This window comes from Camarhynchus parvulus, chromosome 20 (assembly GCF_901933205.1).
Source record: "Camarhynchus parvulus chromosome 20, STF_HiC, whole genome shotgun sequence".
Classification (NCBI taxonomy): Eukaryota; Metazoa; Chordata; class Aves; order Passeriformes; family Thraupidae; genus Camarhynchus; species Camarhynchus parvulus.
In genome coordinates this window covers 1,282,157-1,298,516 of record NC_044590.1, presented here as the reverse complement: position 1 = coordinate 1,298,516, position 16,360 = coordinate 1,282,157, and positions in this window count along the sequence as shown.

Sequence of the window (16,360 nt, the reverse complement as noted above, 5' to 3'; positions counted from 1 at the left end):
GAGCTCCCCGTGCTGCTCCAAGCCCTCAGAGCACTGGGGGTATTTGTGGCTTTGCACATCCCTCCCAGTGCCCCATTGTATGGTGAATGGCCCTGGAGCCTCTCCGGAGCTGCTGGACAAATTGTTGGCATTGTTGGAGGGTGTTCATCCCCGTGCTCTGCCCAGCACCTACACCTGGAGCACCACAGAGGAGTGAGCTCATGTGAGAACTGTTTGCTGCTATTTCTCTCTGGGTTTTGAATGGCATTTGTGCAGGTGCACAGCTTTAAAAAGGGCTTTTTCCTCACTGGTCCAAATTTCAGCTGGAGCAAGAGCCCTTCACAGCAATCTGAAGGTTGATTTTTAACAACAAGTGATCTCCAAATTTTGTGTTGCACCACTGAGAATTGCTCAGTTTTATTTAACAATGATGTGTTTGAGTATCTTAAATCTGTTTGATAGGTGGGGGCAGTTTGTGCAGCCCAGCCAGTGCTAAACCAAGCCAAGGCAGCTGAGGATGTGTGCAGCTACTCATAAGTTCATGTTAGTGCAAATGCTGTCTTAGTTAATTAGCAATTATGTTTAATTGCAGAATCAAGCCTCATTGCGTGCCAGGCAGCACAATCCTCATCCTGAAAACCACTGCAGAGGCCCAGAGCTCTGGATGGAGGCTCCATGGCAGCAGGGCTCAGTGCACCCTGTCCCAGCACACCTCTCCCAGCCTCATCCCTTCATTTCTGGGTGTTCTTAGGCTGGACCAGTTCCCTGGGCGGGTGACAGAGCTCAGAACAAGGGGGGCAGCACAGGAAGGATTCTGGGGCATGGAAGGGAATCCTGGATTACTGGAAAGCACAACTGTGGGATGTGCAGCTCAGGCTGGTGATGGCCCCAGCCTCCCCTGCTGCCTGTTCCCATGGGAGAATCCCTCCCAGCAGGGCTTGGTTCTCTGTCTTTGGAATTCCTGGAGGGCTGAAGCTTATTTGTACATCAAACAAGGCCCAGTTGGAGTCTACCAGGCAGAATTGTCCCCCTAATATAACTCAGCTGTGTGTGTATTTCATTGCTAAGAAAATACAGCCATGGCTTGCACCAGGTTCCCTCAGCAGAGGCCACAGCATCCGTGCTAAAAGCTCATCTGACTTCTGTGTGCTCAGAGAGGGGCAGGAGTCTGGATAAATGCAAATTGATTCAGAATCATCTGAGATATCTGGAGTTAAGGCACAGGAGCCCTGAGTCAAGGCACTTGTCCTCATTTCTGTCACCCAAACACCAACCCTCTACAAATCATTAATTTCCAGACTGTTTATTATCCAGGGGAAGTAACAAACCAGGAGTATCACATAACACATCCTAAGAATGCCTTGTTCATTTTAAGAGCAAATAAAACTAAATAGCACCAAGCTGTTGGTGATGCAGCCTAGGAGGCTGAGCAGAACACAAAAAGGGGCCTTAATCAGACAGAGGCCACAAAATAAACAGGGAAAAAAGAAGGGACTGAGGCTTTGGACAAGAGCGAGCACACGTAGACACCCTCCCATGGATATTCTTTGTTTGCTGTCCCAGGGAATGCCTCTGCTCCTTCTGTGCTGGGGCTTTGGAGCTCCAATGCTTTCCACAGCTGCTGCTGCCCCAGCCTCCTCCTCACAGCCCTGATTTCACTCCTGTCCCCAGGCAGAGAGCAGGGCAGAGCCTCTGCTTCAAAAAATAATCATCACAATTAATTATGCATAGGGAAAGCAAACCTCTGGGTGTTTGGTTAGCAGGGCCGTCCCTGATGTCCCTGATGTCCCTGATGGCTTTGTCAGGTGGCATCAGGAGCGGGGCAGGGACCTGAATTGCCAGCTGAGGATGAGGAGGAGCAGAGGGAGCTCTACCTGAGCCCTGCCTCCTCTGGAGCTCACCCTCCTGGGCAGTGCAGGGTCAGAGCAGAGCACCCAGAGCCTGCCCAGGCACAGGGATCCATCCCCTGCTCCAAAGTGCCACCTCAGAGGTGCCAGCAGCGACCAGGAATGAGATCAGCGAGGTGGGAATGGTGATTTATTGGGTGGCCTTTCAGTGGATAGTGCTGACAGCTGGGAAATGCAGATCCCCTGGCAGCCCTGCTAATGCAGCCCAGGCTCTGAGCTGCTGCCTCCTCCTGCTCAACCCTCCCAGCCCCACTTTCTGTCCATTTAGCTTAAATGCCTTCCAACCTCCCCCAGGAACGTCCTTTTCTGGGCAATGTTTCAGAGCTCATCTTGAGCTGGGTGTTCTGCTGGTCACACTTGTCAGGAAGGTCTTGTACTTCTGAAAGTGATGGTAGCAAAACTGCAATCCAGGCCTCACACGTTATTTTGCTCCATATGTTATTTATTTTAATCTTTTAAGGTCCCAAAATACTATATATTTACAGCTGCCCTTTAAAGTTATTGTTAGTTACAAAATATTAGAAACATAGTTTCATCTATAAAATGTATAATTAAATTAATCTTTACCATACTTTTTCTTACCTCACACAGGAAGCATTTTAGGCTGATGAATACCATGGACATATAATTAGAACTTTATACCATAAACTAGATTATAACTTACACTGTCCACCCTGGCTCCAAAAACCCTTGCAGATTTTAATTCAATTGCTGCCCTTTATCTGGATGAAAGCGTTTGAATTCAATTATTGGTTTGATTCTTCAGGGGGGATTTGTGCCTTTGTACGGGTGGTAGTTTTAAACTCGGGTTTAGTGGAAGTCTCAAATTAGGCACCAGCATCTATATTTAGGCAACTAGCAGAGTTTAAATGCTGAACATCTGATTTTTCCAGCTGAGGTTTGCCCAAGTTGGGGTTTGGTGGGAATCAAGGCTGCACATGAAAGGGAAGGGAAACAAATCCTGAGGTGTGTCTGAATTCCAGTGGGAACTGGGCACCTGAAATGCTCAGGCTCTTCTGAAAGCCCCCTCCATGCCTAACTCCACCCTGCAGTGCCTAAATCCCTTTCAGAACCAGGCAGGACACTTGGGGGAATTATTTATTAGCAAATCCAGCAAAAGCTCCTCATTCTCTGTGATTTGTCCTTTCCATGCCTGAGAAAGTTCAGATATTTACCCCCTGAGGCAGACCTGCCCTTTTGTATTTCAGCTGGAGATGATGGGTGCAGATTAAATACATTTTGGACGGGGGCTGTGAACCAGCCAGGTCTCTGTTTTGGGGTTCTCTCCCCGCTGGTTGGGGTTGATGCTGCAAGTCCGTGGGACAGAGCAGAGCCAGCCCGTTGCTCCTCCTCCCCCTGCAGAGCCAGGCCTGTGTTTATAGCAGCTTGTTTAGCTTACCCCTAATGCACAGCCTAGCACCCACCTCCCATACACATCCCCAGACATGTTTATGAAAATTCTTTATAAGCAAAATATTTTACTTGCATGGAGCGAGTTCAGCTACAGAACAGCCTCAGCACCAGGGGCTGGTCCGGCCCTCTCCCTGTGCATCTTTAATTTAGGAATTCATCCTTCAGCCCACCCACATCAGCACAGCAAGGACTGGAGCACGTGTGGGGAACATCCTGTGCTGGCTGTGCTGCACAGTCTGGGGATTAAACACCTCTGGGGAGGCAAAGGTGAGCTGGCAGCTGGGACCTGGACCCAGCTTTGGATTTCATTCTTTAAATGTGTCTTTAGAGCAGGGAGTACATCCAACAGGTTTCAATAAAGGCAGCATTGAGCTGCCTGAGCATCCTGCCTTGGTCCCAAAGAGATTTTGGGCTCTCACAGAGCCACTGACTCCTTTTGTGGGTGCTCAGCACTTCTGGAAATCTGACAAGAGGCTTTTAAACATTAAACAATAGCCCGACTCCAGCAGGAAGTGAAATCATGTAAAATCAGCAGAGAGACACATAAAAAGGGGACATGACATTCAAGAGATATTTCATTATATGAGACAGCAACTTCATAGGAAATGCTTCCTAGGGAAGTGATTTATTGAACTGTGGGACTCGTGGCCACCCAGACAAGGGGAGTTTAAAAGTTTCATGCACAGACTGGATGACAGAAGTATCTTTGTTTAACTGGTGCTGTTCATGGCATTTCTGCAAGGCTGGTTTAACCCCAGGCTTCAGAGTCTGATCTACACTGAAAGTAGAACCAAAAGTGGTGCCTGGTTATCTTGCTGGTCTTTGACACCATCTTTCCTGAGCATCAAGTGATGCCCAGTATCAAAACTCGTTACTGAATGAGACAGGAACCTTCCCCTCCTCCTGGTTTAGTTATTTCTGTCCCACACACTCATTTCTGTGTGCCTAAAATCAAGTTTTGGTGCTCACACTCTGCAGGAAAGGTGAAATGTCCCTCAGAGAGATTCTGCTCCCAGAGATGGAGGGGATGAGCTCAGGAGCCAGCAATCAGCAGCAGCTCAGACAGGTTCCCCTCCCTGGATGCTGCTTTGTGCCCACACTGAATCCACACCCCCTGATCCCACCTGCCCTAATTCCAGGCTCATCAGGATTCAGGGGCACCACTGAGTGCTGCCCTCAGCCTTCTGCTGCATTATTTATGGCCATTCTTTCCTGAGGGGGGAAACAAATAAAGAAAATAAAAACTATTGAAGATGCTTTTTAAACTCATAAATATCCTGACTCAAAGGCAGTTTGGCAAATCTGTTCCATGGCTGCAGGCCCACTGGGGATGTGCCTTGCTGAGGCATCTCTGTGCCTGAGGGAAGAGTCACAGCAGCAGGACCAGGGATCCTTCCCCAGCACCAGAACTCTCCCCTTTATCCACCTCTCCCTCCCTTCCTGCCATCCCCCATTGCCTCTCCTTACTCTTGATACCTTTCCCAAGCTGTAGCTCCACAATCCACTCACCTGCTGCGATGGTCAGAATAAAACCAGAAAGGGACTGGAGCTCAGATTCCAGCAGGCTGAAACCTGATTTCCTGCCTGCTTTATTCACCTGTCACTGAGAGTATCTGGAAAGCTGAATATTCACTGAGTTTGGATGAATAAATTCCACATAAGAGATAAACACAGCATTATGCTCACAGTTCTAGGAGGAAAAGATCCCTGTAGAGCACAGGCATGCTCACACTGCCAGATATTAGCTTAAATTATCCCCAAAACCTCCAAATTACCTTAAAGTTATCTGAGACTTTAATGCATATAAATAAATATATATACACACACAGAGAGGTCATATATAAATACTGGAAATATCTATATACTAGAAATATGTACACTAAAAATGTTCTGTTTACTTTCTGAGGGTTTATGACCTTAGGATGAACCCCACCAAGACCCCACATTCTCAAGCTCTTCTTTATTATCCCATATTTTAAGATTACTTTTGAGATCTGCAGAAGAAAGGCTTCTCTGACAAGCATTTGTTTCTCCAGGAACTCCAGGTCTAAATGAAACCTCAAATATCGTGGGAGCTGGAAACCCGAAACCCCAGAGTTTGTATCAAGAACCTGCTGGATTGAGCAGTGGGGCTCTGAATAGTCCTTATTCATCTTCACAGTCACCATCAGCTGCCTCTGTAACTGTAGAGCCCCAAAATTATGGAAGTTTGCAAAAACAGCCCCTCACAGCGGGCATTAAACCCCTTTTTCCTTGGCTTTGAGCACCAAGGATGGAACTTCCATCGTGTTTCACAGATAACAAAATCACTTGTAAGGCTTGGTTTACAAGAGTAACCAAGAGCTCGAGGATCACCTGGACTCAGGTGGGGTTGTTGGGGTTTCTGCAGGGCCAGGACCTGGACTTGGTGATCCTTGTGGGTCCTGTTAACTCAGGACACTCCGTGGTGCTGTTAAAAACGGGACCGCACTCCCAGCACTAAAAGTGATCCCGATTTTGGACAGTTCTATGAAATAAAATCCATTTTTCTGGGAGTAAATGTTGAAAGCAGAAAGGAGCTGGTGGGTCACCAGCACTGTGGGGCCAGAGCCTCAGGTGTTCCCCATCACCCCAGGGCTGATGAGCACCCCCATTAATGCCACAGGGCCATCCCACCCATCCCAGGAGGATCCTGAGCCCTCTCACCCATCCCAGGAGGGCTCTGGAGCATGGGGCTGGGAGAAGATGCTGTTCTCTGGCTGCAGAACAAGAGCAGAGCTGGACATCCCACTCCTCAGGACTCAGTAAGTGTGAAAAGGTGAATTGATGGATTCCTCTGTCCTTTCCCTCCTGTGTGGCCAGGCAGGCAAAGCAGCTTCAGGGAGCGAATCCATTGCAGGGGAGGCTGCAACACCCCTTGGGACAAGAAACCCAGGCACAGGATCAAGCCTTGCCTTGTTACACCGAATTTCAAAGCCTTACTGAGCTCTTCTCCTACACCAAACCTCATTTTGGTGTCACTGCCCCTGCTTAGCTCTGCAGACACCTCAGTACTGGAAAATCTGCTTCACCAGGGGAGCACCCACAGTGCAGGGAGAGGAGGATTTCAGGGGATTTTAAGAGTTGTGCTGTGCAGTGCATGGGGAGGCAAATGCAGCCTGGCCCAGGAGATGCGTTCCTGCATCCCTTGCAGGGCTCTGTGTGTGCCTTGCCCCGGGCTGTCCCAGCAGCGTTCCCGGAGCTGCAGCAGCTCTGCTCACACAGGCAGGGGCTGCAGGGACAAGCCTGCCCTGGGCTCAGCCTGTCTGACAGCACTCCCTCACTGCAGCGACAAACAGAGGCAGGCAGAGCTGCGGGAGCATCCCCCGGCTCACATTTACACCGTGCACCCAACAGGCTCCCCCTCTCCGGAAGAGCTACAAATGCATTAATTGAGCTTCAGGGTGGCTGATAATTGCGTAATTGCAGACTAATTTCCCCTTTCCTAGAGGTGAAGTTACACTGGTGGCAAAAAAAGACCCACAGAGTCTCTTCAGGAGCAGAAAATGCTCCTGCACACACCAGCTCAGGGGGCTCCAGCCCCATGTGCAGCCTCTCCTCCTCCCTGCAGGGACCCCCACACACTTTTTGTGGCTCTGGGCTGAGGAAATGGCCCAGCTGAGCCTGCAGCTTTTTTTTTTTTTACTGGGTTATTTTTTAGCCAGTGCAGCACAAAATGAACAAAAGCGAGGTGGGAGCACAGGCTGGTTTAGCCATGATGCTGTTCATGCTGCTGCCCCTGTGTCACTGAGCTCAGCTGGGGGGTTTTGGCTCTGTGGGCTCAGAACCCTGCCCAAGCCCTGCTGCCACCATCCTTCCTCTGCCCAACCTGTAACATCATCATCATCATCAGGGCTCCTGGCCTTTGCCATGTTCTGGTGCAACAGCCCTGAGCACACCCAGGGCCCAGAATAAAAACCAGGGGCAGGCTGAGGGGATGGGGCTGCAGTGGTTCCATTTCTGCCAGAGGCATTAGCACCCAAAATTCAGGCTCCTCTGCCTTGATTTCACCCAAAATTCACATTCCTTAGCCCTGATTTCACCCAAAATTCAGGGTCCTTGATTTCAGCATTTCTCATCTGAGTTCAGTGACTCCCTTTAAAGCCAGAACCAGCCCTGGTGTTCAGAGGGGGTGATGAGGATGTTCCACCTCGAGTTCTTTCCCACCTCACCTGCAGGTAACACCCCACACCTTGATGGGCCCCTCGAGCCCCAGGCAATAACTTTATGTGCTGTAGGGAGGATAAAATCTGTGCATTTCTTCAGATGACCTCATCTGGTCTCTGAAAGCCCAAGTGCTTCCCAGTCTTTTGCTTTCCCCCCCCAGAAAATAACAAATATTTCTCAGCCATTTAAAAACTTGTGGCTTCAGACTCCAATAACAACTTGGAAAGGTTTGTAGGAAACAAGTCTGCAAATGTATTTAGTGTATGGAAAATGATTTTTCTGAAGAACATACAAGGTGTTCTATTTCACCTAATTCTCTGTATTGATTTCTGTGGCATCATCTTCTTCCTTCCCTTTTTCATCTTTTAATGCATTTCTATTTCTTCGGAACACACAAAACTCCCCGGTTCTTTTACAAAACAGAACAAAGAAGTTTTCCTTCCCAATCAGTAATTTCGTTTTCTTTTGTAATTGTAAAAAGAAACTCCTGAAAAATCAATACATTGTTGCCAAGTCGTACAAAACCGGGAATGGAGCAAGGTTAGTAAATAAAGGAAATTGCATTTTCTTCCTCTCTTTGGTCACCCCTTAGCACACTCAAGGTGACTGCCAATCTCTGGGCGCTTCCCACCCCGGCTATTCTCCCTTCCCTCCCTGGAAATTTCCAAGTCAATCTTGGAGATGAAAAGAAAAGTTTGAAAAGAATTGTTCTTGGAGCCCAAATTCCTGATGTCCCGAATGACAGCAACCCCCTCCCCGGGATGGCTGGCTCCGGAGGGAAACCTGAGCCCTCCCAATTAACCAGCCCGAGATAAAGATTGCTCATGCTAAAGATGTCACACAACACCGGCCTTGGAAATTGGAAAGTCTCAGCTACAGGGAAGATACCTGCTCGGCCGGATCAATAGTTTCAACATATATCAATATTTGGAGACGATTTACTCTCTTGATGTGCAAAACTGAGTGAGTTTGTGCAAGGGCAGCTTCTTGTGGAAAAGCCTCTTTTTAATTAAACCGTGTAAGGGTCCATTTACAGGTGAGAGCTCAGATCTTTCTGTGGGGCTTTTTGCCATCTGTAAATTCCCCCTCGGATTTCGGGAGCTCAGATGTGAGCTGATAGCAAATCTGAAGGGGCACGAGAGATGTGTTACCAGCTTGATTGGCACCTGCAATTAAACAGACACCCAGGCCAGGCCAATTTACACTGAAACTTCATTGCAAGCATAAATCCTGTGTATACAAATGACATATAAATAAAACCTCTCCCAGATACCCGTCATCTGTCACACAAAGGAGCCAAGAGCCCCATATCTCCTTTTTTTTCATGGTTCCAGGTCTCACTTTGGGCCACAGAATTGCTTTAATGCATTTGTCTTTTTGCCTAAAAATACCTAACTGTGGGATGTCAAATAAATAAATCAGGACCAAGAGTGTACTGGCACACTTTTAAACAGAGATGTTGTTAACAATTAATCGGCAGAAGAGTGTGGGGGTTACAGTTTATTTATTAACTGTTATTCCAGTGTCTGTGAAGGGGCTTTGCTGCTCCTGAGTTTTGGTGGAGACAGCCAGGACTGAGTGTTGTGAGGAATGGGTCAGGGATTGTGGTTTGCTGAGGCTGGTTTTAGTTTTTAACCCATATTTCATGTGTGGAAGGCACTTTGAGAGCTCAGGGCTGAGCTGTGCACTCTCTGTGAGCAGAGCTCCTTCTGTGAGTGCCAAATTCCTGCGCAAGGGGAAGGTGAAGAAAGGGAACATCCCAAAAAGAACCAACAGCAAAAAGAGCAGCCCAGGCTGGGTGCTTCCCCTGGAAACACCTTTCACATAATAATATATAAAATTGAGAATTGGGGGCCTGGGGGAAGCCTGGATTGGAGATGGAAGGAGGGTGAGGTGTGAGCTGGTTTGGTGCTGGACCGGGCTGGAGCATCCTCCCACGAGTGCTGGGATCCAGGGAGGCTCACACTGAACCAGGACCGGCTGTTGGAGGGTGGAGCTGGCATTTCCTTGGCTCTCAAGGCTGGTCCCTGCAGGGGCAGTTAGAGCTTTGGTTTTGTCCCCAAACTGTGTGCAGGAGGTTTTTCTGTGGCCCTGCTGTTGTGCTGGTCAGCCCGTTCTGGGTGTGACCTGCTTACCCAGGGGCTGGAGCTCACAGGAGAGACAGACCAAAGGCCACAAACAGGAAAAGATATCATATGAAAAAAAACCAAAAACGTTTTCAGCTTTTGTCCTTTACGTGCTGCAAGGTGTCAAGCACTGAGCCGAGCCGGGAGCATTGTTCACCCAAGTGCCCCTTTCAAATGGAAATTCTGCGAAAGCCACATCAGCCAAAGGGGTTCTTTCCTTCAACCCTGGCTCCTGCTCCTACCCCAATAAAACCTGAGGCCTCTCAGTCCATACTTAGGACTTGTTACTAGGTTTTAAAGCTTCTTTCAGGCACAGTTTTAGCCTAATCTGCCTGTACCACTACCACAAGATTAAAAAGTGGCAAGGTTACCTTGCCTTCGACTTGAATGTAAGGCAGGAATCTGATTTAGGGTTTTACGAGTGAACTGTCTGTTAAAAAATACCTTTCTGGAGCTCCACGGGCCTGGCTGTGTCCCCACAGGAAACAGGCTCAAGGATTCCCTAAGGTTTGTTGATTTTTCAGCCTTCATGCTCCGAAGATATATTTCCTTTGAAGTGTCTCAAATAGGGTAGTATCCAATTATATTTGTAATCCCAATCTAATTCAATCAGGGGCTCCAATTATAGCTGATCTGCCTCTTAATCTAGTTAACGTCTGTGGAGTAGACTGGACCTCAGCTAACATAACTACATTAAAATTTAGCTGTTAACAGGGATAACCAAGTTACAAGACACAAGTAGCTGAAAAGTGGGAGGTTGGCAATGGAAATGGGTTTATCCTCCTTGAATCCAAACCCTGCACCAGCTCTCCTTGCAGCCAAATCCCTGCCAAGATTATCATTATGAAGGGCCATAAAAAGTACCTCTGTTCTGAGCCAAATACAGCGGACTCAGCTTTGGCTGCTTGTTTTCTTCCTCCTGAGTTCTTCATCCCAGCTCCCCCCACGGAAGGAGAGCCACAGGGGCATCCCCTTGGAGCCCTGCAGCTGCCTGGCACCTTCCTGCTCCCCTTGGCACAGCTGGAGCAGCCAGGGCTGCCACAAACCCACCCTGGCACCCCAAGAGCAGCTGACGCACTCAGCTGTGCCCAGTCTGAGCACAGATATCAAATAATATTAAAAGTGTGATCCCAGCTTCAGCAGGCTCCTTCTGCTGGGGCACTTCAGCATCTCTGGGAAGTCAGACAAAAATCCCTCAGTTCATTTCAAGGGGTGGCACTGGAAATGTCACCAAAGCTGGAGATAATGCATTGAAATCAGTTTTTTGGAGATAATTATGGCGGGCAGAGCACAGCACCAGCTTTGAGTGTTGGACAAGGAATGGCCTGAAGGGAATGGGGAGAAGGAAGGGATGAGCTTCTTCTACACCCTACTCTTGGCACCAGATCTATAAATTGTGAGAAAAGGACAACGCGCTGTAAATGATGCAGATGCTGAAGGGTGATCATTCTGTTCTGTCCCCTGCATTTCCCCCTCCCTCCTGGCATAAAGATAGAGCACTAAATTTGATCATTTTAGGTGTTCAAGTCATCATTCCAAGCTAATGCTTCATAAAAAACCAACTCATATATTTGTGTCATTTTTCTATCAGCTTTTATTTGGATAGTTTTGTGTTCATTTCTATTCATGCTTTTAAGTGTTAATGTTTTGGGTTGGGTGTTTTCCTATTGACTTCCAGCCATAACAGTTGAAGACAAGGGCCTTGGGGATTCTTTGTTGGTGATAATATTTCTTTTTTTTAACTAAAAGTTGAGTTATTGAAGAGCACATTGCACCTCCCAAACCTGCTCTGAATCTCCACTCACAGTTGGTTGCCAGTCCTTCTCCAAGTGTGGCATGAACCAAATTCTCCCATATGGAAAGTAGCCAAATTTAGGACTGGGATATAACTGATAAAAGTAATTGGAAAAACTGCTGTAGCAGAAGAAATGGAATTAGGTCTACCACATTCAAAAAAATGTTATTAATCATAGTCATAAAAGCAGAGAATGAAAGCTAATTTTACTAAGTAAAAGCCCCCTGCTAAGTGGTATTTTGACATCTGAAAATAATTCAGTTTCGATCCTGGTGCTCCGCTGACACAAGCAAGGAAATTGATAATTCTCTCTCGAGCTGCTGTTCCAAGCCATCCCCACACAGAGGATTTTCTGTGCAAGCACCAGAACACAGAGCTGGAACCCAACCCAGCCCTTTGCCAGGACAGGCAGCGTGCTCCCCGTGCCTTTCACCAGCTGCTTTTTGGGATAACCCAAAGTGTGACGAGAAATGGATGATGGAGCAGCACTGCCTCAATATCTGAGACAGGGACACGGGGGGAGGCAGTCCTCATTGGCTCCCCACTAACTTGTATTTTCACTGGCATCTGGTTCAATATTTCACTGGCACATTCAGATATTGCTTGGTATTCCCTGGAAAAAAAAAATCCAATTCCAAAGCGTGCAGGGGATTGAGCCCAGGCTGTGGCAGCCCTGGTGCACCCTCACACCACTGCTGTAAAAAGGAGGAATGATGAGACAGCTCCCTAGGCTCCATTACAGCCCCGTGCTAAAGAAAGGGTTTGTGTACCTTGTCTGGGAGGAAAGGATCTCACAGGATTCCTGTTACTCTCCCTGATGTATCACTGGGCCATGAAATTCAAAGAGGACAGCAGACAAAGCCAAGTTACACCTACCTCTGATCTTGGGTTTATTCAGAAGCAAGTAAGTGTTTGAAACTGAACAAATATTGCGGAGGAGGGGGAATGTTATTCACTTTACACCCAGGTAACCCATTCTGAAATATGCTGGTACTCCTGGGGAAAGCTGGACCTCTTTCTCTCAGCTTGCATCTGACATCTAATACAAGGCATTGCACAGGACACTGAGAAATCAGAGCTGATAAAGTTCACTCCTGCACAGGTGAAACGCTGGGGCATTTTAACAAACACCCAGAGATTTGTTTGTTTACCTGCCTAACCCACATGCCTCTCATTCCTCCTGGCTGGCAGCTCCTTGGTGGCTCTTTCCAAAATTTCCAGTTCCTGTGATATCCCCTTCCCTTGTGGGGGAGAGCTGAGCTTGGAAAGAAGGTTTCTGACTTTGGCCTGAAGGTCAGTAATGACCAGGGTACCCCGTGATGATTTCAGCCTGAAATCACACATAAAACCAGCCACATGGCCCAGCTGACAGCTCAGTCATGTCTGCATGAACACTAATTCCCTCATGGAAGCTGCTTCTCCTCTTTCAGCAGTGCTGTGCTGCATTTTCTGCAGCGGGACCCAAAGCAGCACCAGGAAGAGCAGGGAGCTGTTCCCTGAGGCTGCTGAAGGATTGTTCTCCATCCTTCTCCCCTGCTCAGTCCCACTTGGCGCCTCTGCCTCGCTGGCTGCTGTCTGGGTAAGGTCTGAACCCCAATGCTGCTTCCACTGAACACATCAATTTGGATATTTCTTCTCTCTCCAGGTGATGATTGTCCCTCAATGAACACAAACTCATGTCTTCAGAACTTCTCCCCTGTGATCAGGTTTGACTGAGGTGCTCTGCACCTTCTAGAATGGAGGATGGACTGAGGGAAAACATAACCTTTATTTTGCTATCCAGGACAAAAAAAGTCCTTCCATTATCATAGTTAGAATGGCATAAAGGGTGTTTGAGGAGGAGTATCCGAGGTTTGGATTGGGATAGAGTCTGCTCTGGAGGAGTCACTGCCCTTGCCAACACTCAGTTTAACACCTTTATGAACTGCCTCTGAATTTGAATGTCTGAATCTCTGCACTCAATCTTGATTAACTGGCCCGACCATGAATGCTAATCACCCTGATTTACATTGCCTGTAGAGCTATGGACAACTTCATATCAGCAACCTTGCAGCTCCCTTGGCATGTTCCAACAGGGAACTTCCCTGGTGCCTCCCGGGCACTGGAGAGGAGCCCTGGGAGTGAGGGAATGAGCATTGGGAGTGAGCACTGGGAGCTTTGTCGGGCAGGAGCTGCAGCCAGGAGCAGGGCAGGAATGCCCCAGCCAAAGGAACTGCTGTGCCTCAAAGACCCTTCTCTCCAAGCTCTAAGGATGTGGGTAACACACAGGAAAAGACATTTTCAGGTACATTTGGATTCTGAGCATGTAAAGAAAGACTGAAGTTTGAAACTTTGTGTGTTCTTCCCAGCAACAAACGGAGCTGCTCAGAGGAGACAAGGCAGGATTCGAGGCAATGTCCTTTCCCTTGGCGGGAGTTAGCGAGAGAGCACAGGGAGATAGACACAACACACACATCTTCAGCAAACGCCCCTATCCGGTTTTTCCATGGGTATAGCCATCGTGCAGCGCCGTTCCAGAGGACAGGAATTCCCAGGGCTGGGCAGAGCCAGCTGCTGGCGAGTTCTGGTGGCAGGAGCTGCACGTGCTGCTGGGGCAGGGCGTTCAAACAGCTCCTGTTATCACCCGAGCTGCTCCTGGAAATTCGCCTGCCAGGGACGCTGCGCAGCTCCCTTGGTGGTAGAGGATTGTTCCTCTGCACTTTTCTTAAAAAAATAAATAAAATGTCAAGCCCGAAAAGGAAGCCTGCTATTTTTCAAATGCGGGAGCTGTAATCATGCTAATCCATATGATCGTGCTAAAGCCAAGCAAAATGCCTTTTGCATATGATGTAATCAGCCAGGGCAGCCTATTTATAACCACCGCTGGCTGGGAACACCTTCCCAGAAAAATACAATCAGGACAGCTTTCCCTTGGTCACATTCTTCCTCTTCCTCCCCATTTTTCACTTTCTTTGTGCTCTTTCACCTACTTGTGCTGTCTTCCCAGCCTTAAATACAGCAACTTTTTAATTTTTATTTTAAACTAATGCTTCCCATGCATTCTATTTTATCTGTGCTTTAGAGCCGTGCTGAGTGAAATCGCAGTCCTGTGAAATCAATACCAAAACTTCTATTGATTTCATATAATATATTCCTTTAAATTCAGTACAAATGCTCCACAGGAGTTGTCTATTTTAAGTATGGATCTACTGTACAGGGCTGTCAGTCTCTCAGCTGGATACATAAACCAGCATGGTTTAATAAATTCATTGGTGTGGCTTGGGAGCTTTCCGTGTAATAACTGAAAATCTGTTGGTCATACTGAGCATATCAAGTGTAAAAGGAGAGGATTCATCAATGTGAATATCTATCTGTGGATCGATTGGTATCAATCTTGTTTAACAGTCTATTTCCTCAGGACACACTTTGGGAACAAAGAGCATTTCAAACTGTTGGTTAAACAAACAAATATAGAGACGCTCTTTGGGCAACATGGGGGTGGAGTAAACACCAGATAGAAATGGTCAGCAATTTCAAATACCTGTTAATCTCTCCCATTTCATATTAGTAAATACAGAGTTTCTCTTGATGTAATGTGCCCATTAAAATGCACCAAGAATGGGGGTTTAAAACCATTTTTTGCTTGCAGAAGAAAGTGGCCTGGAAACCAACATTTGTCCCCTGACCTCCATGTCCAGTAGTTGTCCAAGGAAGAGGGTGACACCTTCTGCTCTGCAAGATTTGTGTTATCCTTAGCTAAATAAAACCCCCTTATGAGACACTATAAAAACAAAACCAACCCCCAGAGGATACAGAGCTAATTAGATCAGGATGCACTGCTCACCTCCATCTACAACAGCAAGAGACTTCGTGCCTGCCCCATCCAGGTCCCCCCTCCTCAAGCACCGCCAAAATAAAGAAAATCCTGACCAGTATTTGGCATGACTGCGCACAAACACAAATTTTGGTACAGAGTAAATATTGTACAGCCCCCGGGATTTTGCAGGGTAAAAGCGCCAGTAAAGAACCAGGTGAAACGAGCCCCTGGTGTTGTGCAATGTCCTGTGGCAGTTGTGTGGCTGCCTGAGGTGCCATCGCTTCCTCCCTCCTGCCGGCGAGTCAGATTTGGGGTTTCCAGTGTGCACCACCCTTGTGCACCGGCCCGTGCCCTGGGGTGGGTGCAGCGCTGAGCTGAGCCCTCCATGCAGCTGAACCCTCCCTGGGCTGAGCCCTCCATGCAGCTGAACCCTCCCTGGGCTGAGCCCTCCCTGCACAGGCAGGAAACTGAGGCACGGACCCCGCTCCATGGCTCACTGATGAATGCAATGGCAAGTACAAACCCAGTGTGCCTTCAGATAGACCTGATTCTCCTGAGCCCTCATCTCACGTCCTCCTCCTCCAAATCAACAGCATCATCTCTTCATCAAATAAATCTCCAGTGTTTTCCAGCAAACCACTTCATTTTTCATAGACCTGGGGCGTGCGTGTTGACTACATTAAATCAAAAAGCAATCATGTGTCCCACAGAGATTTCGCAGTGTTTGGAGTTTTTGCAGTTTTTGGAGTTGTTTGGGGTGTTTGCAGTTTTTGGAGATGTGCAGCCCACCTCTCCACACATTCAAGGATCCTCACGTTTGCTTTTGTGAGCTCAGTGACTGTGCAGGGGTGACTCTGCTGTGACACCGGGGGCTTTGCAGCGCAGTTCAGCGCCAGGCTCAGCTGAGCCGGTCCCGCAGCCGCCTCCAGCCTCACGCACCGTCCCCAAGGTGCCACCCAGCCCCGGGGGCCACCCGGCTGGGGCTCGGGGGGAAGATTTCCGCGTGGCTCACGTTCCCATGGAGCCCAACAGCCGAAAAGGGGAGTGAAGATGAAAATTATTCCGCTCTGCATTAACGCAGCCAACTTAGTGTGGGAAAACACTCTCAAAGCGCTGCTGCTTCAACTTTTTCACACGTGCCTCACGTTTTTACTTGCTG